At 41.9% G+C, this 22,500-nt stretch overlaps 1 protein-coding gene across 9 annotated transcripts in view; it reads left to right on the top strand.

Moving 5' to 3' along the window:
• Positions 1-22,500, top strand: part of LOC123498954 (agrin-like) — an 849,095-nt gene that overhangs the window by 459,585 nt on the left and 367,010 nt on the right. For 2 of the 9 annotated variants that reach the window (XM_045246560.1, XM_045246562.1), the window contains exon 1: positions 18,036-18,395. The exons of 4 other annotated variants lie outside the window; for them this stretch is intronic. The gene's annotated coding sequence lies outside the window, so the exon portion shown is untranslated. Of the gene's footprint in view, positions 1-18,030; positions 18,396-22,500 lie in introns of those variants that run through there. 3 more of the 9 variants (XM_045246561.1, XM_045246554.1, XM_045246555.1) reach the window with 3 other exon arrangements.

Below are 22,500 nucleotides of genomic sequence, written 5' to 3'. Positions count from 1 at the left end.
TTGCATCCCTTTTCACTATATATTACCCAGTTCACTTCCAAGCACACACTTTCAAGACCATTGGTTCATTATTTTCATCATTATTTATCAATCTTTACTATCTATCGCTATTTACTACTTTCATCATCATTGTATGCTTTTCACTATATGTTTCCAACCTTCCCTTACTTTCTCCGAGCTCACCATCAACCACACACATTCAAGACCATTTGTTCACTCTTTTCATCACTCGTCATCACTCTTCACTATCTATCGCCCACCTCTCCCCTCACTGTCTCCACTCACTCTCTCCCGGCCAGGCGCCCTCAGGCTCTCCACATTCGTTTCTTTATTAAGGAACGTGGCTCCTTCTTTGAGAAATATACATTCCTCCTAAAAATATGAACTTGATTAATTCAGCAGAGACTTTTAAGGCAGGACTTTCTCTGCGTATCCTTATTATATTTATTCTTGCCATTATTTTTACTGCATTGGATATTATTGTTTTTTGTAGTTGTGTTATTGTTGTGATGTTTTGGTCAGAGAGAGAGAGAGAGAGAGAGAGAGAGAGAGAGAGAGAGAGAGAGAGAGAGAGCAGAGATGTAAGAGTGAAAGAGAAAACATATATCCGGAAGCTTAAAAAAATAGAATAAACAAAAAGACGGGAGAGAGAGAGATAGAAAAGTTTACACAGAGGGAGAGAAAAAGAAAATTTCCACTCACTCTTCTCTCTCTCTCTCTCTCTCTCTCTCTCTCTCTCCACTCTTTATTCTCTCCTCCCTTCCCTTCCCTTCCTCTCTCCCTTCTCTCTTTTCCTGCGCTTCGTCGTCCATCCGTCCTACGCAATACTGACAACAACACTGAAAAAAAGGAAACTTCGAGCAATTAATCCCTGTTTCATTTCCAAAAACAAGTCCAGTTTTCGTGTTTTTGGTCCCCAGGTGGATTTATTCATCTATTTATTTGCAAAGTGTTCGGGTGTTGAAAAAAGGAGTATATGATAAAAAAAAAGAAGGAATTGTCTGCTGGTTGACACACGTAATGGAGAAAAAACATAGTGATGCAATAAAAGTTCGTCGGTTGAAGGACTAAGTGGAAAAAAAAAAGAAAACTTGCAGCTGGAATGAAAAATAAAACTTGAAGGATTGTTGCAGAGTTCAAAAATTGGCCGGAGTGAAGGAAGAGCTTTTGAGGCGAATATGACGCATTGCTCGCTGCTGAAAATAGTGAGTCTCTCTCTCTCTCTCTCTCTCTCTCTCTCTCTCTCTCTCTCTCTCTCTCTATTACTGTCTGCACGTGTGTGTGTGTGTGTGTGTGTGTGTGTGTGTGTGTGTGTGTGTGTGTGTGTGTGTGTGTGTGTGTTCAAGGCCAGCTCTATCGAGCCAAAAACATTATTTCAAAAAGAGATAAGCTATTTTTGCCTTCTGTACAAAGAGACCAGGGTGAAGACATTGCTTCTGAAACCCACACATATATTTTATTCAGCGCTTTTACAGAATACGGAATGGGTCGAGTTTTATTACAGAAGAACGTACGCTGTGTCGTGATGGGTGGCGTGGCGTGGCAGAGCATCTCACAAAAGAGAGAGAGAGAAAAAAAAGGATGTTGGCCCAGCATGAGTGTTTATGTCATTTCCATAGCGATAATTTAAATCAGTGTTGTTTCATGAGCGATTAATTCCTCGCTTTAATTTTCAACTCTTGTTACTCATGGAATTCAGTGAAAAATATTATTCATTCGTACGTTTGTTTCATTGTTTACTCATTTATTTATCTACCTATCGTTTTTTTATTTCATATTTTCCTTGTCGGTGTCTGTACTCATCAAAGATTTAATAACCTAACCTTTATATATTCCATTAACCTTTACAATACGTGAATCACTTACTCCCACCTCACTATTAGTACAGACAAGTAATAGCAGTAGTAGTAGTAGTAGTAGTAGTAGTAGTAGTAGTAGTAGTAGTAGTAGTAGTTGTAGTAGTAGTTGTAGTTGTAGTAGTAGTAGTAGTAATAGTAATAGTTGGAGGAGGAGGAGGAGGAGGAGGAGAGGTAAGAAGAGGAAGAGCAGGAGGAGAAAGAAGAGAAGGAGGAAGAAGAGGAGGAATATTAGTAATAAAAGGAAAAGATAGTCACAGTAAAATTATCACCAATAACAACCATGAAAACAGCAATAATATGACTAGCATTGATGATGGTGTTGGAAATGATAATGATGATAATGATAGTAATAGTAATGACAATCGACGAAAAATGCTTATGACACACACACACACACACACACACACACACACACACACACACACACACACACACAATTTTTAACTACATATTTCAACCTTCCCTCACACTCCCTATGCATCCACCACCACTACACCCATTCACCCTTCACTTCCTCTTTCCCCTCACCCCCTTTCCCCTATCATCCCTCCCCGCGTCACCCCCTTCCCCACCTCACCTCCTTCTCCCCAACACCCCCTCACACTAACTCAAGAGTTCCCTCGCTCGAGATTTCATTGTGAAAGTCATCCAAGAGCCACCGGAGGGAGCCTGACCTACTCCTGCCTCGTATTGATTGTCTCTACTAGCTTGACGGGGCGGGTCCGGTGGCTAGCAGGTGTGTGACAGGTGTGTGGGAGACGCGACAAGGAGCAGGTAGATGTGCTCTTACCTGTTTGGAGGAGTACGGTGCAGGTGTGTGTGTGTGTGTGTGTTCGTTATTGTTGATTTCATTTATGTTTGTTTTTCTTTGTCTTTTTTTATTGTGTTCATGGATGTTATTTGAGTTTCTGTTGTTGTTTTTTTTTATTTATACCATGTGTGTGTGTGTGTGTGTGTGTGTGTGTGTGTGTGTGTGTGTGTGTGTGTGTGTGTGTGTGTGTGTGTGTGTGTGTGTGTGCAGTGTGTGAGACAGCCAGACGTGTGTGTGTGTGTGTGTGTGTGTGTGTGTGTGTTTATTTCACGTACACTTAAAATATGTACGGTTCCTTTCTGTGTCTGTGTTTCTCTTCTGTTTTGCTTTCCTAGCCTTTGTTCTTTCTTCTCTTTCTCTTCTCTTTTGCTTTCCTAGCCTTTGTTCTTTCTTCTCTCTCTCTTTCTTTTTTCTGCTCTCTGCTCCTATCTTGTTCTCTTCTCTTCTTCTTTTCCGTTCCCTCCTTCCCTTCCTTCCTTCCTTTCTCTTCTCTCTCTCTCTCTCTCTCTCTCTCTCTCTCTCTCTCTCTCTCTCTCTCTCTCTCTCTCTCTCTCTCTCTCTCTCTCTCTCTCTCTCTCTCTCTCTCTCTCTCTCTCTCTCTCTCTCTCTCTCTCTCTCTCTCTCTCTCTCTCTCTCTCTCTCTCTCTCTCTCTCTCTCTCTCTCTCTAACAGTAGGCCATGAAGTGAGAGTTACAGGGAAAGTGAGAGGTGTGAGAGAAATGTGGGGAACCAAACTTTGCCTTCTACGTTTTACTGTGTTTTTGTCTCTCTCAGCCAGACTTCAATACCGTAGAATAGAATGAAAGAATGCACATACAGAGGGAGACGAGGAAAAATGCGTGTGTGTTGAGTATTACCTTTTGATGCAGTATGAAAAACGTGAATGTGGACAGGGGGTAGGATGAGATGCGCAAGAGGGTAAGCTCTAAATAGGTGGTGGTTAGGGAATTGGTTACGTGGTGGTAGTAGAGGTGGAAGTGGTGGTGTTGGTGGTGGATAAAAGGCTAGGATCATGTGCATAAATTTCTTTTTTTTTTTTTTTTTTTGTGTGTGTGTGTGAGTGTTAAAAGATTTTAATGGTGGTGATAGTGGTGGTGAGTTTTGGTGAATGGAAGAGGAGTGAGGATGAGATGCTTAATGCTGATTATTTGCAGCTGTGGTGATGGTAATATGAGTGGTATTATCATGGGAGGGTTTTGCACTGTGAATGCTGAATGGTGAATGCTGCAGTGGCGGTAATGTGCAGGAATAATCATGGAATTATTAGCATTGAGAAATTGAGGACCGGAACAAGGGGGTCTGGTTGGCATCGATGATCTACCGTAAATCAGCAAAGGCACTGAACTGATGATGGGTATGTGGACTGAAGTATTACTGTCAAAAATAGAGCAGGTATGTGGTAACCGTCTGGCTGATGGAGAGCATTAAGGGAGGTAAAGGAAAGGAAAGTGAAGGTATCAGGTTGAGGTTAAAACGATGATGGACAGATAGAAGTAAAAGACGTTAGATGGAGTGGATGGTGGTAAGACGAACTAGGTGAGGCTTTATTTAGTAAGAATATCAAAACTAAACCAGGATCGTTTGGTGGAAATAATGCTACAGATTGTAAAAATAGCAAATGGGCGTCTTACATATAGAGTGAAACTTAATAGACAGAAGATAGAATAGAGGAGACTTTATGAATTATGGAAGGGACATTTACAGGTAGGATCTAAGTGAAAAATGCTTACTCCACAGGTACCAGGTGGCTTGTATAAGAAGGATTTACAGGTAGCAGAGAAGTTACGAGTAGTGAGAGGAATAGCAGGAAAGGACTGGAGTGGACGTTGGTATCTAGTGAACTGTACAGGTAATGAAGAGTGGTGAGGCTAATGATTGGGGATTAGTAGACTGATATTGCATGAGGTTTTGTAAATAATGGTAAAGTTGTGGTTGATGGAGATGTGTGGTGGTAGTGGTGGTTGTAGCGGCAGTGGTGGAGTGGGACGTAAGGATAATGTTAAGGTTGTGGTTGATGGAGCCGTGTGGTGGTAGTGGTGGTGGTTGTAGCGGCAGTGGTGGAGTGGGACGTAGGATAGGTGAAGGTCAGTCGGAACTCCAGCACCGTTTTGGAAATCCTTCGTGACCATCGTGACAGGAGTAATTTTTGGCCTGATAATTAGAGTGGCAATTAGTGTCTGGGAGGGATGAGGTGAGCTTAAACATCTCTGCCACACTGCGGTCCGATATAATCCCCCCACAAGACCACCGTCCATTCCCCCGTCCCCCAACCACCAGGCCAGCCAGTCCCTCCCTCACTCCTCCCAGCCACCACTGCAGCGCCGCCGTCAGTTCGCCTCAACATTCCTGGTTTCTGCCACGCACAACTAGTCTGGTCCTCCTCTCTCTCTCACTCTCTCTCCCTCCCTCTCTATTTCCCTCACGCCGTTTGTGGTTGGATGCGAGAGTTTCCTTCTTTTTCCCCTCACTCCGTTTGATCCATATGCGGCACGCCACAGTTTTTTCGCCGTATCTTTTTTATTTTTTTATTCTAAGGGTAGTTCGGTTGGGTTGGTTCTCGGCTTGGTATCGGCTTGGCTTTTAAAATATCCCTCTTGGCAGCTGTACTTTTTCATGGCGTTTTCATTCCAATACGCTTCTGTTTGTGCTTTTTTTTATTCGTTTCTACATTTATTCTTTTTCATACATGCATTTGTAAACCTACAGGCAAAAAAAAAAAAACAATTATACAGTAATGACTAGTATTGCGTTTCATTCCATACGTCAGATATTCGTCACCAACACTCCTTTCTCCTAATTGATGAGTGGCGTGAAATACTCGTCGTCACCACAAACCAGACACAAACACTCGTCTTTTACCAGCAAATAGACCTTCCACCTCACCAGCGCAATCAGGCAGTCAGGTGCGCGGCCGCTGTCACTTAACTCTCTCACTCTTCATTTAGTCTGGGAAATTCTTCGACCTTCACACGTCTTTCGAATTTGTTTTAGAAGGAAAATAAGAATAAGTTGAGTGGCAATTTTTTGTGTGGGATTTTTTTTTTCGAGGCAGTCTTGATTTCGCTTGTGTGTGTGTGTGTGTGTGTGTGTGTGTGTGTGTGTGTGTGTGTGTGTGTGTGTGTGTGTGTGTGTGTGTGTGTGTGTGTGTGTGTGTAATTCTTACTTTAATTGTCTTTAAAAAATGTAATTCGAAGCGTAAAAAGAAAGAAAAAAATTACAGTTGTCGTTTTCGTGGATTTTCTCTTCATCTTACATTACAGTTAGTATCAATGTAGTGTCATTGAGCTTTAGAAGACTTGTATGTACATATATAAAGAGTAAAAACCATTATATTTACAACTAAAGTACAAAAAAATTAACGAAAACATCACTTGTATATTATATTGATTTGGTCCAATGGCAAGTTCCTTCTAATCCACGGTTAGAATGTCCAGTACACACAACCATTGTTTCATTAGCGTTCCTAATTACCTCGCAGACGTCCATTATTTAGTTACAAGTGTCTATTATCGATACACAGATGTTTATTACCGGCATAGAGGTGTTCATCATTGGTTATTGGGTGTTCGTCATCAGTTCACAAGTATCCATGATCGGTTGTCAAGTGTTTATCATCGATGTTCGAGTGTTCATTGTCGGATCTCTGGTGTTTGGTTCGGAAGTGTTGTGGTGGCGCTGGTGACGTCAGGGAGTAAGGGTGTGAGTGGAGAAGGGGAGACAAAAAGGCGAGACAAAAGCCATCTTTTCATGATGTAGTGAACAATGAATGTCCTTGTAAATCTCCCTCATCACCACGGCCTGTAGAGGGGCGAGAGTGCGGCAGGTCATTGTTCCATCAAACTGTGAGACGGAATGACGTAAAGTAGAGTGGATCACCAACATAAAACTTCACTCCCCCAAAAATGAATCACCATTGTACTGATTATTGGAAGAAACAAAAGCCATGCACCATATATTGCACCATAACACTAACTCACGCTACATTATCCTTCCATGTGACATTTTACTTGACTGTTATGCATATGTTGTGTTTTATCACCTTTATGTCTATATTTTCATCATTTCTTGTAGTATTTTGATTTTTTAGTGGAACAAGTCTCTTTATCTCGACTTTTCCTACGATTTTTCAGCGCTTCGTCCATTTTAGAAAGAAAATAGCTGATACGTGATTCTTGAAAGGAACACAAAGTCAGGAAAGTGTAGCATGAAAGATTGAACAAGAGGAGAAAGACACGCCTCTCCTCCTGCCTTCAGCCTTCAGCCAGCTCGATGTGCATTCGTCCGCAAAGGCCAAAGTTTTATTCTCCTCCTTGGCTACAAATCAATAGTGTCGGAGAAAAGCCACAGGGTCCACTCCACATGGTCAGCTCAAGTTCGAATCTTTTTGTGTCTGGCATGCTACTCTTTGATCTTATTGCAAGTTCGCTATTGTGCAGTAGGGGTCTCTCTCTCTCTCTCTCTCTCTCTCTCTCTCTCTCTCTCTCTCTCTCTCTCTCTCTCTCTCTCTCTCTCTCTCTCTCTCTCTCTCTCTCTCTCTCTCTCTCTCTCTCTCTCTCTCTCTCTCTCTCTCTCTCTCTCTCTCTCTCTCTCTCTCTCTCTCGATGGATGTTGCTTCTATATTCTTTTTTTTTCTCTCACTATCTTCCTTTTTGTAATGTTTATCGCATATGGTGTTTTTCTTTATTCGGTGTATATTTATGTACTCCTTTGTTCTGTTGTATTTACTTCTTTGCCTCTTTCAAGTCCTTAATTCGCTCTCGTTTCCTTACATGGTTTTTTTTTTACTTTCCTCATTTTTCTATATGTTTCGAAGCTATCCCTGTTTTTCTTTTGCCTTCTTTTCCATTTCTCTACTAAACTTACCTTCCTTTACCTTTTCTACCTGTTGGATCTACTCCCATACTCTTAAATCACTTTCTCTGTCCTTGCATCAAATTCCACTAATCCCACATGTGTTCCCTTGCTCTTTTGCCACCTTTAAGAATCTCATCTTCACCTTTAATCATCATTTGTACCTCTTTAAGTGTACCCTTCATCACCTCATCACTATAATAACACTGATTTCTTCTTCTGTGACTCCTACCGCCCTGCTGTCTTTTCTCCCCGAGCATTCCACAACCCAGGTATCTGCCATCCCATCGGCAATCCTCCGTTACCCTCTAACTCTCTCCCCATCGCTGTGTTCTATAGTGCACTTTGATCTTCTACCTACAACGCTCTCCCCTCTCCCCTCTCCTCTCCACCCACATCCATTTCCTTCATCTCCCCTCCCAGGCGCTAAAAGGTGAGGGGTGACTTCTGTCTGTGCAAATAATTAATGAAATAACAGTTCATGATAACAAATGATTAATTGTGTATAATGACGTGTGTGTGTGTGTGTGTGTGTGTGTGTGTGTGTGTGTGTGTGTGTGTGTGTGTGTGTGTGTGTGTGTGTGTTGTCTTACCATCAAATAGAAAACAGGAACTCCCTGTGCACTTTTACACACACACACACACACACACACACACACACACACACACACACACACACACACACACACACACACACACACACACACACACACATTCACACACTCAGAGAGAGAGAGAGAGAGAGAGAGAGAGATTATATATTTTTTTCTTATCCATCCATATCTATATCTCATCTTTAGTCGTCGTCCTCCTCCTCCTCCTCCTCCTCCTCCTCCTCCTCCTCCTTCTTCTTTTCCTCCTCCTCCTCCTCCTTATCCTCCCCTCCCCTCTTTATCTTCCTCTAACCTAACCTGTGAGACTGTTACCTGCTATATACTAATTAGCCCTCTCACCTGTGTGGTCAACAAGAGCAATGCAACCATAACATATTCCACACGCCAGTAATGCCACCGTGATATAAAGACTCCCTTAGGAATGTGTTTTTTATTGGCAGTTGTTTAGCTTTCATGCCGTGCTGTCATTCGTCACCCTCAGTTTTCATTTCCCAGAGCGTGGACATGAATGGAAGCAAGGGAAAATGGAAAAGGGAGGGCAAAAAAGTGGTGGTGTGCAGTCCATACGGAGGCAGCTGGGTGGAAAATATTACGTGCTGCCTCTCGTCTCTCTCTCTCTCTCTCTCTCTCTCTCTCTCTCTCTCTCTCTCTCTCTCTCTCTCTCTCTCTCTCTCTCTCTCTCTCTCTCTCTCTCTCTCTCTCTCTCTCTCTCTCTCTCTCTCTCTCTCTCTCTCTCTCTATGACCTGGTTTGAAAGGTAGTAGTTGTTAGTGAAAAGGAAATGGAAAAGGACAATTTAATGGCCTCGTCACTTTTCCTCTTCCTTTATCTTTATTTAATTGCGTTTGATTCACTTCCCGCTCTTTATTAGCCATACCGTCTCTCTCTCTCTCTCTCTCTCTCTCTCTCTCTCTCTCTCTCTCTCTCTCTCTCTCTCTCTCTCTCTCTCTCTCTCTCTCTCTCTCTCTCTCTCTCTCTCTCTCTCTCTCTCTCTCTCTCTCTCTCTCTCTCTCTCTCTCTCTCTCTCTCTCGATGCCTAATGAATATCCAGTCATCGGAAAGTTGTTGTATTTCTTGTTTTTTTGCTGTTTTATTTCCATTTATATAATTTACTCAGTTTAATTTATTATTTTATGCTACTGTTATTATAGTTGATGTTCTTGTAGGTGGTGGTGGTGGTGGTGGTAGATCTCACGTTCATGGTGGCGATACTCAGCTTCAACACGCAGAACTCTCGCACCACCCAAGGGAAGACCAATGGAGGAGACGGCACTAGTGAAGAGTGATGGGAGGCGAGTGAGTGAGGAGTGAGGACGTTACTGAAGCTGATATGAGGTGGCATCAGAAGAATATATGTGAGTGTGCAGTGTTTGAGGTGCATACGAGAGAAGACATGAAGATGTTGATGCAAAGTGGTAGCGGAAACAAAAAGGGAGAGAAATTCGAGAGTTGACAAGGTAGAGGGGTGCATAGGTGAGCTGGTGTGATGGTGTGAGAATGATGATGCAAGTTGATAAGAGGAAAGAAGGAAGATCAAAGAACTGAGGTGCATATTATGAGAGAGAGAGAGAGAGAGAGAGAGAGAGAGAGAGAGAGAGAGAGAGAGAGAGAGAGAGAGAGAGAGAGAGAGAGAGAGAGAGAGAGAGAGAGAGAGAGAGAGAGAGAGAGAGAGAGAGAGAGAGAGAGACAGAGAGAGAAAGATGGTGACGTAAAAAAAATGAAATAACTATACAAAAAAAAAGTGTTGAGTTGAAGTTTAAGATGTAAATATATAAGAAAAAAAAAGGCACGTTTGGAATGAGAAGATATTGAAACACGATAGATGCTACGATAAGAGAAGCAAGATATTAGAACGCAATACACGAATGTCGACAAAATAAAAAGGTAAATAGCCAATCAATTTAGCTCCGTCACTTATCTTCACATCACGTATCCTGCCTCAAAAAACCCTCGGAAGCTTTAAAAAAAATATAACCTACAAATTATTCAACATTCTACTATCATCAATTATACGACTGAAAACAGGGGTGAAGCATTAAAAACCAGGAACTTCATTAAATACCAAAGAAAAAGTATTAAAAGAGGAGAGGGTGAGAAGATGTGCTGGTGTGCGTAGGTGGGGAGTTAATGAGGAGCGACAAGGCGCCAACACAAGGATAGTTATGAACCCAATAAAGTGTGTGTACAGAGGCGGGTGTTGTGATGCGAGAAAATTACGAGGAAAGAGGAACGTGGAAGTACAATAGAGAAGGAGGAATTAATGAGGTGCTGGGTTGGAAAAAGACGAATGAGGTGGAAGAGAGAGAAAGTTAGAGAAAAATAGAAAAACACAAATAAAAAGTCAATAGGAGAAATGGAAAGCAAAGGAAAATAAATAAAAATGTTACTGGAAGAGAGAGAGAGAGAGAGAGAGAGAGAGAGAGAGAGAGAGAGAGAGAGAGAGAGAGAGAGAGAGAGAGAGAGAGAGAGAGAGAGAGAGAGAGAGAGAGAGAGAGAGAGAGAGAGAGAGAGAGAGAGAGAGAGAGAGAGAGAGAGAGAGAGAGAGAGAGAGAGAGAGAGAGAGAGAGAGAGAGAGAGAGAGAGAGAGAGAGAGAGAGAGAGAGAGAGAGAGAGAGAGAGAGAGAGAGAGAGAGAGAGAGAGAGAGAGAGAGAGAGAGAGAGAGAGAGAGAGAGAGAGAGAGAGAGAGAGAGAGAGAGAGAGAGAGAGAGAGAGAGAGAGAGAGAGAGAGAGAGAGAGAGAGAGAGAGAGAGAAAGCCGAGGCATGCAGAGAGGGAGACGAGAGTTAATGGGGAACTCTAGGAAAGGGAACGTCGCAGTAGAAAAAGTATAGGCCTCCTGAGAGAGAGAGAGAGAGAGAGAGAGAGAGAGAGAACGAGCTACCAGTCATCACTTTTATTACGTTATATTGCCCCAAACGTACCATCACCAATTATTTCCTCTATCACTCACATGAAACAAAAAATCCATGTTAATTATTAAAAAAAAGACTCATTAGTAAATTTTTGCTATAGAAATATTGTACAAAAAAAAACAGAAATATCCACCACGAACCCCTTCGAAAAAGTGTGTCCATTACTAAAAAACAAAGGCCCACTTAAATGCCAGTCCCGAGCAGGTCTTAGAGAGTTAGCCAAAAGAATGGGATAAACGTCTTGTCGTTTTTATAAATAGTTGCAAAGAGCTGGTGTTTATTAATAATTGTTACGATAATGAACATTTTACTGATGATGATGATGATTATTATTATGATGATGATGGTGATGATGATGATGATGATGACAGTAACACGTATTTAATGGAAAAAAAGTCGATTAGATACATCATTATTATTGTTATTATTGTTATTATTATTATTATTATTATTATTATTATTATTATTATTATTATTATTATTATTATTATTATTATTATTATTATTGTTATTATTATTATTGTTGATTTTGTTTTATTGTTATGATTATGGATACAATTTCTCTTTTTCATTGTTTTGATGGTAGTTGTTGATGTTATTGTTTATGTTAGTTTTTTTATTATTATTAAAAGTATATACCATCTACCATTATTGTTATTATTATTTTTATTATTATTATTGTTATTATTATTGTTATTATTTTTAATATCTCTTTTTTATTATTATTATTATCTTTTTTTTCCATTTTAGCAGCACTTAACGAGCCAGGAACGGGGAATCTTCTTACAAAGTCAATGAACGCGAGGCGGTGTTTGGCAGGGCGAGTGTGTGAGAAGCAGATCACGTCACAAAGTCTCATTTTTACCTGCTCACCTCTAATGCCCGAGCAACACCTTTTACTTTAACACCTTCTCTCATCCCTGCTTCCCTCCACCACTCCCCGCTAACACTTCGCTTTACCGTTTACTTATTTATTCCTCTCTAATATTTCCAGTGCCTGAATCCGCTTTCCATTAATCAACACCCATCCACACACACACGCACACACACAAACAAACGCACACGCACACGAACACGCACGCACATAATTCTCTTGAGTGCCTCTCTCTCCTCTACCTCACCTTAACTTCTCACTTTCCACAACCTCACATTGACGTCACATCCACACTTTTCTTATCTACACCTGCTCTTTAATATCTCATTCACACACACACACACACACACACACACACACACACACACACACACACACACACACACACACACACACACACACACACACACACACACACACACACACACACACACACACACACACACACACACACACACACCACATTACAGGCCCCCAGCGATTTTTCACCCTACATTCCCTCCCTTTGCTCCCTCCAGACACGTCGCCTCACAACATTAGTCTCTCCTTGTCTCTCTCTCTCTCTCTCTCTCTCTCTCTCTCTCTCTCTCTCTCTCTCTCTCTCTCTCTCTCTCTCTCTCTCTCTCTCTCTCTCTCTCTCTCTCTCTCTCTCTCTCTCTCTCTCTCTCTCTCTCTCTCTCTCTCTCTCTCTCTCTCTCTCTCTCTCTCTCTCTCTCTCTCTCTCTAAATCGTCCCTTTGGTAAAACTTCCCTTCCTCCTGTTCCTCTTCTTTCTATCCGTCCCCATCCTTCTCCTCCTCCTCCTTCTCCTCCTCCTCCTCCTCCTCCTCCTCCTCCCTCCTCCTCCTCCTCCTCCTCCTCCTCCCTACTCGTCCCTCGCCACCAGACTCGGCCAACAAAGGTCAGGAGCGTCAGTCGGTGAGTTGAGATCAATTGCAGCTCATTCAGGCGAGCGCTGCAATAATATTTCGCTTGAATTGCCAACCGAGAACCAAAGCAGATTCATGATAATATCCAGGGAATTATGTAGCGCTTCTACACTTTATGGCTCTGACCAGTGTGTAGGTACGAATTATCTTTCACAAATCGTACGAATCCACGCCTGTGTTTTGGGTTTTCCTCATTGTTCTCGTTTGTAATGAGGGAAATAGTAATGTTTGTCCCGAGGGTTTGGAATCAGCTGACCGTACTAATTGGAGCGCGGACTGAGGGAGCTGCGACAAGTATTTGACACTAGTGACTTGTGGCTGCCTTGTCAGTGACTCCCTGCCCGCCCCCACGCCAAAGCAGAGAGAGAGAGAGAGAGAGAGAGAGAGAGAGGAAGAGAAAGATTTAAACAGTTCATTGATAAAAGAAAGAACTTAATTTAAAGAAAGAATAGGAAGGTGACCATAATGGCATTCAAAAGTCAAGGGCGAGAGAGAGAGAGAGAGAGAGAGAGAGAGAGAACCTTACAGTCTACCCATTCTCTTCACCTCAGTACTAGATCAATATGTACCTTTGTGGAACACTGGGACACAGCTGTGCTTTTCTCGCTACAAACACACTCCATTCTCACTCTCACTGACTCACCCTCTCCCACGCTCCGCACACATGACTTCCAATCCGCACTACACCCCTAAGAAAGAATACTATCGCAATCTGTCCTCTCCTTGAAACCCTTCCTTCCTTTCTTCCTTCCTCTTGCCTCTCTCACTCGCTTTCCTTTCCGTCCTTCAGGGAAAAATCCAAACAAAAGCAAGGTACATGATTCTATTCCCCCCTTCCCTTTTCTTTTCCCACGCGTTCAATCCTCTCCTTTCCCTTTCTCACCACATCCTCACATTCCACCACAACCGCAGCGCCACACCCTCGTCACAAGTCACACCACGCGACACCACCACATTCCAACCACATCCTGTCATCTGTTACGTCAAATTCCTCAGTGTTGGGAGTGATGCATGTGGAGTGAAAGTTGCACAATATACACTTGCATTCAGGCGCTAAATGAATCCGTGAGTGCAGTTTGTTTAAAGGGATGGAAAGTGCGCACATAAATACCCGAGACTTTAGAATCACGAGGATTAATTGAGTCATTCCGAGTTTCGGACAGACGAACAAACAAAGCGGAGAGAGAGAGAGAGAGAGAGAGAGAGAGAGAGAGAGAGAGAGAGAGAGATTGATGATATTTGATATGAGTGTACCGTGCGATGTAAGAAGGGAAGGGTTCTTTGATAACGAATAATAGTGTGGTTGCTTTTATAGATAAGAGAGAATTTCATCGAGAGAGGAAAATGCTTCCGATAAGAGCCAATTTTGTGAGATGAGAACGAATTGACCTGTAGACAGACAGAGAGAGAGAGAGAGAGAGAGAGAGAGAGAGAGAGAGAGAGAGAGAGAGAGAGAGAAAAATCGTTCACGACACAAAATGATTTAATGGACGTGGCAACTTGTACAGGAAAGAAGGCAAATATCTCTCTCTCTCTCTCTCTCTCTCTCTCTCTCTCTCTCTCTCTCTCTCTCTCTCTCTCTCTCTCTCTCTCTCTCTCTCTCTCTCTCTCTCTCTCTCTCTCTCTCTCTCTCTCTCTCTCCCTGCTCGTTGACAGTGGCTGGAATCAGGTTATTCGAGCAGATCAAAGGATTCTCGCGTCCCTCTGATGGTAGCCACGAGTCCTCCAATGGTCCAAGTTTAACAGTAAGATCTCAGCCGCAGCTCCCTGTACCAGCATTTTGCCCCCTGCCGATGATTCTGGTGATGGTGGTGGTTGTGGCGGTGGTGGTCGTGCATGTAGGGATTATAGGAAAGTGTGTCAAGGGTGTGTTGGGATTTGTGGGGTGTTTGTAGGGAAATGCAAGTGTTGATGTGATTTTTGTCTTTCTTTTCAGGGTCCTCTTTTTTTTTTTTTGTCTTGTCTTGTCTAGTGTGTTTTTTTTTCCTCGTGTCTTTAATGTCTTTTTCTTGTTTTTGGGGTGTTTTTCTATTTTTTTCTTATCTTCTTTTTTACTTTGTTTTTTTCTTTTTTTTATCTCTCTCTGTCTCTCTCTCTTTCCCCTCTTTCTCCTTCTATTTTTTGGTTTCCCTTACTCGTCTCCTTTTTTTTCTCTTCTTTCTTTCTCTCCTTTTCTTTTGTCTTTTCTTTTCGTTCCTCTTTTGTCTTTTCCTTTTCTGTTCTCTTCTCTTCTGTTGTGTCCTGTTCTTTCTTTCTCTTCTCTTGTTTTCCCTTGTTTTTCCTGTCTTCTCCTCTCTTCTTTTCTCTTCTCTTATCTTCTCTTCTCTTCTCTTCTCTTCTCTCTCTTCTCTTCTCTCTCTCTCTCTCTCTCTCTCTCTCTCTCTCTCTCTCTCTCTCTCTCTCTCTCTCTCTCTCTCTCTCTCTCTCTCTCTCTCTCTCTCTCTCTCTCTCTCTCTCTCTCTCTCTCTCTCTCTCTCTCTCTCTCTCTCTCTCTCTCTCTTTTTGCATGGCAGTCGCACCAGCAAGCCAAGGTAGAACAGTAGAAGCACAGCGTCTGTCTTGCATTATACATTGAGAAGTTAGAAGCCCAGGGAACGCCCTTATCGACCACCACCACCACCGCTACCACCATCACTACTACCACCACCACCACCATTGACAACAACAGCACCATCAACAACACCAGTGACAACACCAGCAATGCCACCACTACTAGCATTACCACTACTATTACAATCGACCATGTTAGTCACCTCCACAAGCAGTATCACCACCAGTTATTCACCAATGACACCACAAAGGCATTCTCTAAACACCACCACCACCACCACCAACAACAACAACTGGGTCCGTAATAATTGCGCTTAAATGCTGCAGGAGCGCCATCACCACTGCAATCATTAGCGGTAACAGTAACCTCCCATAACTATCACCATTAAAACTCGATTAGAAAGTAAAGGTGCAATAGTAACAATATAAGCGACACAGTACTCGTAAGTCACTCAGCTAAGATTCGCTCCTGCTCGACTCTGCATTTTTCTATTGATGAAAATTTATTTGTAACTATTCCCAAGCTTGTCATTAGTACTTAGTATACTCTTAATATACATAATTCATCCTTCTAGAGAGAGAGAGAGAGAGAGAGAGAGAGAGAGAGAGAGAGAGAGAGAGAGAGAGAGAGAGAGAGAGAGAGAGAGAGAGAGAGAGAGAGAGAGAGAGAGAGAGAGAGAGAGAGAGAGAGAGAGAGAGAGAGAGAGAGAGAGAGAGAGAGAGAGAGAGAGAGACGTAAATGTAGATATCAAAAATATTTCAAACTTCTCATGATTTAAGCTTTCAAGCCCAGAGTTTTTGTTAGAGTGTCCAATAACATTCTCATCGGATTGGCATTCATTTCTCCCTTTCGAATTACGTGCAAAATACTGCGGGATGGTGAGACGAGACGCTGTACTGGAGTGTGAATATTCGTGTTTGGGCGGCACGTAAATATGACTTGAATTAGTGAAACACGGGTAAACTACACCATAGACTTTGCTTATGAATGTGTCGCGCCTCTAATTTCCGTGTATGCTTGGTAACGATTTCCGGTACAAAGTGGGCATCAGGTTTCGAGTGTTTGCTCCTTCCGGGAATATTGTATTGGCATTGATTAGCGCGCTGGGAGTGAAGGAAACGGCACGTAGATGACGACACCTGCACACGTAAATACAAGAAAGCACAAGTGTTATTTATCGAGGTGGGTCTTCATAATTCAGGCAGTAACGGTACCTTGTTTTTGTGGTTTTTGACGTACACAGTGAGAAGGAAGTGTTTCTCCTCTAGTTTTTTTTATGAACAAAAGGAAGATTTTTTAACATCCGAGTACTTACACAGTTTTTATGTGCACTGAGTATTGATTAAGAAAATTCAACATTCCAGAGTGTTGTCAGTTTCTTAATATGAGTCTTTGAATGCTAAAGAACATGCCATTTATAACACTGAATCAAATATACTGTTATTTTTTATGAAGCATGAATGTAAAGCTTTCAGTGGAGGTTATATCATAGTACTAGAGCATTAGTAATGATAGTGATGGTGTTGGTGGTGATGAACGAGGGCTGATGGTGATGGTGTTAATGTAGAAAGAAAATGTAGGAATAATAGAATCATTTGTAGTGTATTGTACTATCAATAACACCAACATGGCTACCACTATGAACGACATAGCCAGTACCAACGAAGTCATTAGCAAACAAAAAAAAAGGAAAAAAAAAACATTACCACCAACACCGCAATCATCGATAAAAGTACCAGTAGCGACAACGCGAAGTCTGCTATTTAAACACCTAACATTCGACAACCATAAAGCAGTTCATCATCGCGTGCCTTGAAGTTGTCACCCCAGGCGGCCTTTCCACTCCCATCCTAAGCCTTCCAATAGCGCTCCGGCGGCGTCAGGTGTTTGGCAGTATGGGAAACGGGACACAGCTGGCGGGTAAGTTACGATACGCGAAAAGGCCAATGAGACGGATGAAGAAGAGCTCAAGTGATGGTGAAGACGGTGAGTGCAAGAGGAGGAAGTGGAAACAAGAACTTTCTGAATACAAATAACAAGAGTGTTCTGCTCGAGTCACCTTTCAGTCTGTAGAGACCGATGAATATTATATCAATCGCACTTTTATCGGGTTGAGATCCACAGGGAGGGCATGGGAGGGAACCGTGGAGGGCGGGCAGCGTGCGGATGGCGGCGCGACCCTTTTCATTATGCACTATGACGTCGGACTTGGCTGTGCTAGTGACCTGGAGTGTTTGTGTGTGTGTGTGTGTGTGTGTGTGTGTGTGTGTGTGTGTGTGCACTTGCGCGCACACATTCAGTGATCCTATGTCTTTCTATGATCTGACATTCCATTTCTCTGCTATCATATTCATAAACAAAAGGTATAGGCATTTACGAGAGAGAGAGAGAGAGAGAGAGAGAGAGAGAGAGAGAGAGAGAGAGAGAGAGAGAGAGAGAGAGAGAGAGAGAGAGAGAGAGAGAGAGAGAGAGAGAGAGAGAGAGAGAGAGAGAGAGAGAGAGAGAGAGAGAGAGAGAGAGAGAGAGAGAGATATCGGGGGTTTAGTGTATGTGAGTGAGTAACTGAGTGAAGGAGGGAGGGAGGAAGGGAGGGACGACGTGGGTCGACTGGCTGCTTGGCTGGCTGGGCGGCTCACGCATGCCGCTCAGTTGCTGGTGGACCCTCCTCCCGGTTACTCCGCCGCGCCCCGCCTTCCCTCACTCTGACTCCCGTGCCGCCAGTGGGAGGGCGCCCGGTGCCGTGTGCGTGTGTGCGTCTGGCAGTAGTCGCGCTGAGGAAGCCCCAAAACAATATATTCTCGTGCCCTTCCCCCAGACACTCGTGGACTCAATATCGCGCGGACTAAAATAAGCTTGTAATTTCACACCAGGAGAAAGGATTGATTTTTTTTTTCTCCGCCCTTGTAAGGGTCTCATGTTTGTGTGTGTATGCATGCAGGTATTGCTTGCCATCAAGGTGCGATAGAAAACGGAACGAGGACGCTGCGGTGTTACAGGTAAGAATATGCGTGTGTTAACTTTTAATCTGAGTAACTTTATGTAAGGCAGCATGATCCCTTGCATGCACATACCCAACGGCCAGCAAATATCAATGGCTGAGCTTTTCTTTATCTTTATGTCTATTATAATTTCATTTCAAAGTGATGAAAAAGAAAATAAATTATGAATACCAACAATGGATTGTATTGAACTGAGTTGCATTCAATTTGTAATAGGTGTAGATGCGACGGTATTGTGAGGACAGAGTTTGAGAACTCCTGGGAAGAGAGGACTTAACACAGCAGTGGAGGGAGAGGGAGGAAGAAGACTAAGGGGTGGTGTGGAGAGGAATGCAAAGTGTGTCAGGAGTCCTTAACTGTTTCGATTCTAGGAAAGGAGTCGCCGGGCGAAGCACGAGTATGCTCGAAAAAACAAACAAATAATGAATAAACAAATAGAACTGTCATATTTATTATGAACTTTTGAAGAATTTTGTTACATATTTCGCAGAAGAGCACAGAGCGCCACCAGTCACCGCGGCGCGTCATGATATACCTCATGCACTGCACTGACTTATGGGGAATGTAAGCAACATCTGAGTGGAACGGCAACTTTTAAAGCTTGCTATTATATTTCTATATTATAAGAGTAACAGGGTGGTGAGGTTTGACTGCAGGGCGCATGTGCCTCGCTACAGGTGTATGAGTGTATGATGACCTTTGCTGGCGCAGAAATAAAGACTAATTTTTCTTCCCTAACGTTCCATACAGCATCAGCTTTTTTTTTACCGTCAGCCGTAGAGTGCTTTGACAGATTGTTTTTTTTTTTTCTTAAGTTGATGAATGTGCGTCTATTGTGTTAACTTTTGTTTCTGCCCAGATGTTATTCTTCCTTCAGTGACACCACAAAAAGCCTGTGTCTCTGTTTCATCTCAGCCATTGGGAGCTTTGTCAGATTGTCCGTATTTTTGAAAAAGTTGCTGAATATGTTGAATATGTGCTGGCCTTTTGCTGCAGAAATGTTTATGTTTTATCATTTGTATTAGCCAGTAAGTTTTGTCATCGTTCAATTGCCCTTATAAAAGCTGCTTGATGTACTGTTGTGTTGAAGGTCTTTGATGACGCTAGAATACTGCTGCCGTTTTACCTTTTCTATTTTTTTTCTTTTCATTTTCTTCTGTCATGGATACTCATAACAATGATACCTCTTTTTCCATCTTAATCAAATAGAGCTCTTTCAAATCACCGCACTGGTAACATTTTTTTTAATGAGTTGTCTTCTGTTACTGGAGAAATATTCTATTCATATCTTTATTCTGTCTCACTCACACAGACCTTTCTCATATTGGCTTATTCTTAAAATGAAGATGCTGGGAGCTAACTATTGTGTCTGCGAGACTTGATGCTATTGTGCCATTGTGCTCGCGGAGGTTTTAATGCAATGTGTTTGCGTGTCCGTGTCAGGAGTGGACGGATACAAAACATCTCCAGTTACCATTATGACAACACTACTTAGGAAGAAACCCAGGGTGTCCTTTTAGTGTGTGTGTGTGTGTGTGTGTGTGTGTGTGTGTGTGTGTGTGTGTGTGTGTGTGTGTGTGTGTGTGTGTGTGTGTTTGTGTTTATGTTTGTGTGTTTTCACCATTAGCACTTTTCAAGTGTATACCAAGTTCCACTATGAAATCACTACACCTTCCACGTTACCTGTCACCTAGCTGTCCTCCGTCACCTGCTGATTTACTGAGCATATCTGGCAGCTGCAGTGGTAGCTGAGCCAGTGGGCGTCAATTGTTAGGGTCTATATTTGAGCTGCGGCGCGTGGGTTACTTGATCCGAAGTTAACCAACACCTGACACCAGTTAGTGACTCGCACCTGCCATCCTTGCCACTCAGGTGCCCCGTTGAAATTCGCTGCTTAACGTAGGGGTTGGAGAAGCCATCGTAATCGTAGAGGCAACCTTACATTGTTTTCTCAATGATAGCAACTAGAGAGAGTATTACGTAGTAGTGGGAAGAGAGTAGGGTTAGCAGGTGCAGTAGTATTTGTAGTTATAATGCAAGTAGTGAATGGAAAAGGAGGTGGAGGAGGAAGGAGGAGGAGGAGGAGGAAAAGGAAAAAGAGGAGAAGGAGGAGGATGAGGAGGAGCAAACTAAAAGCTATAGCAGTAGGAAGAAAAGGAAGAAGAAAAAGAGGAGTAAGTACTAAATCTGATTTTATTTCTAGTCTTTTTAGTTTTTATTATGACGATTGTCTTCCAACCAAAGTCCTGATGCTGTACAGAATCGTTACGTCAATCAGTTTGATATTTTGCTTGAAGGAGATTTGACAGAGTTTCAACTATGATAAAAAGGACTTGTGCAGGTTTAGAATGCGATATTAAAAAACATTGCTGACGTCAGAGTGAAAAGATCGAGTAGTGTAAGTCTGTCGGTGGTTCTGGTTATATTTCTTAGAGTAAAGTCGCGACGATGTGTTTCTCATAGCAAGTATCGGGTGTCATTAGCCTTCAAAGGTTCAGAGGAGTCCCCACACCACAACACGGCAGGAAGAACACACTTGGAAAACTTCAATCTCGTGCAACGTTAAGGTAATTGATTGACCCTGAATGCAGATACCCTCCCTGTACCTATTTTTACTTGAGGAATGTTCATATACGCTAGAAAGAGACGTGTGTGTGTGTGTGTGTGTGTGTGTGTGTGTGTGTGTGTGTGTGTGTGTGTGTGTGTGTGTGTGTGTGTGTGTGTGTGTGTGTGTGTGTTTAAAGAAAGGAAATTTAATCCCTATTTTCAAAGTTTTCTGGTCATCATTATCTGCACCACAGCGGTCAATTAAGTAATCTCCAGGTAAAGTTTGTCTTCATTCACCTAAACGAAAATAAGTCACGTACCTGTATTAAGTCAACATTGTAATTGTTACTTTCCTATTTATATTGAAGACATTTATGTATGATCGTTCTGCAACTGTTTACTACTGCTACATAAGGAGTAATGGTGATGGTGAAGATTGTGGTGATGATAACAATAGTGATGATGGCAATGGGGATATTAGTTTTGCAATTATAGTAGTAAGTGGTAATGGAAATATGATCACTATTATTATAATCTTTATTAACATTTTCATTTAGATTATCATTTTTATTATTATTATCATTATTATTATTATCATTATTATTATTATTATCGTTATTATTATTAGTATTATCCTTATTATTATTATTATCATTATTATTATTGTTATTATTATTATCATTATTGTCATTAATATTACCATTATCATTATTATTATCGTTATTATCAATATTAATTAACATTATCGTCATTCTTTTTAAGTATATGTGTGTGTTTCACAGTTTGATCTGCTGCAATCTCTGACGAGACAGCCAGACGTTACCCTACGGAACGAGCTCAGAGCTCATTATTTCTGATCTTCGGATAGGCTCCTCGATTTACATCCCGTACCTACTCACTGCTAGGTGAACAGGGGCTACACGTGAAAGGAGACACACCCAAATATCTCCACCCGGCCGGGGAATCGAACTCCGGTCCTCTGGCTTGTGAAGCCAACGCTCTAACCACTGAGCTACTGGGCGTGTGTGTGTGTGTGTGTGTGTGTGTGTGTGTGTGTCTGTGTGCGAACACGCGTGCGTGTACATGTGTTCGGTGAGAATTTTAATAAATAATTACAATAAAACTTCATCATTTATGGAATAATAACATTATTACATCTAAATTTTGGTGGGAGTGGACTAGATGCTTAGCTTTTTTATAAGGCATTAGAATACTAATTCATATTTCTTAATCTTCATAGGTAAGTTTTGAAAAATATATAGATCTTTCACTATTATGTAAAAAGTTTAAATCAGATAATATAAAAAAAGTAATATTCTTTTGCATTGCATAAGCACTGCTCTCCGTAATGTGAGTACCTCTATCAACTACATTAGATGACTTAATTGGTATTTACATAGATTTTACTTAATACTTGTTTGTAAAACGAAATGCAGAAATTGATGCCTTAAAAATGTATGTAATTCATTACCTTCACAATACACTTTTGATCTCACAAAATTGGATCACGGAGAAAAGCTCACAACATCCTCAACTATTTACCTTAATAACTTAT

The sequence above is a fragment of the Portunus trituberculatus genome, chromosome 48, assembly GCF_017591435.1.
Source record: "Portunus trituberculatus isolate SZX2019 chromosome 48, ASM1759143v1, whole genome shotgun sequence".
NCBI lineage: Eukaryota > Metazoa > Arthropoda > Malacostraca > Decapoda > Portunidae > Portunus > Portunus trituberculatus.
The sequence above is the reverse complement of the archived record's forward strand: the minus strand, read 5'-3'. Positions and strand labels throughout refer to the sequence as shown.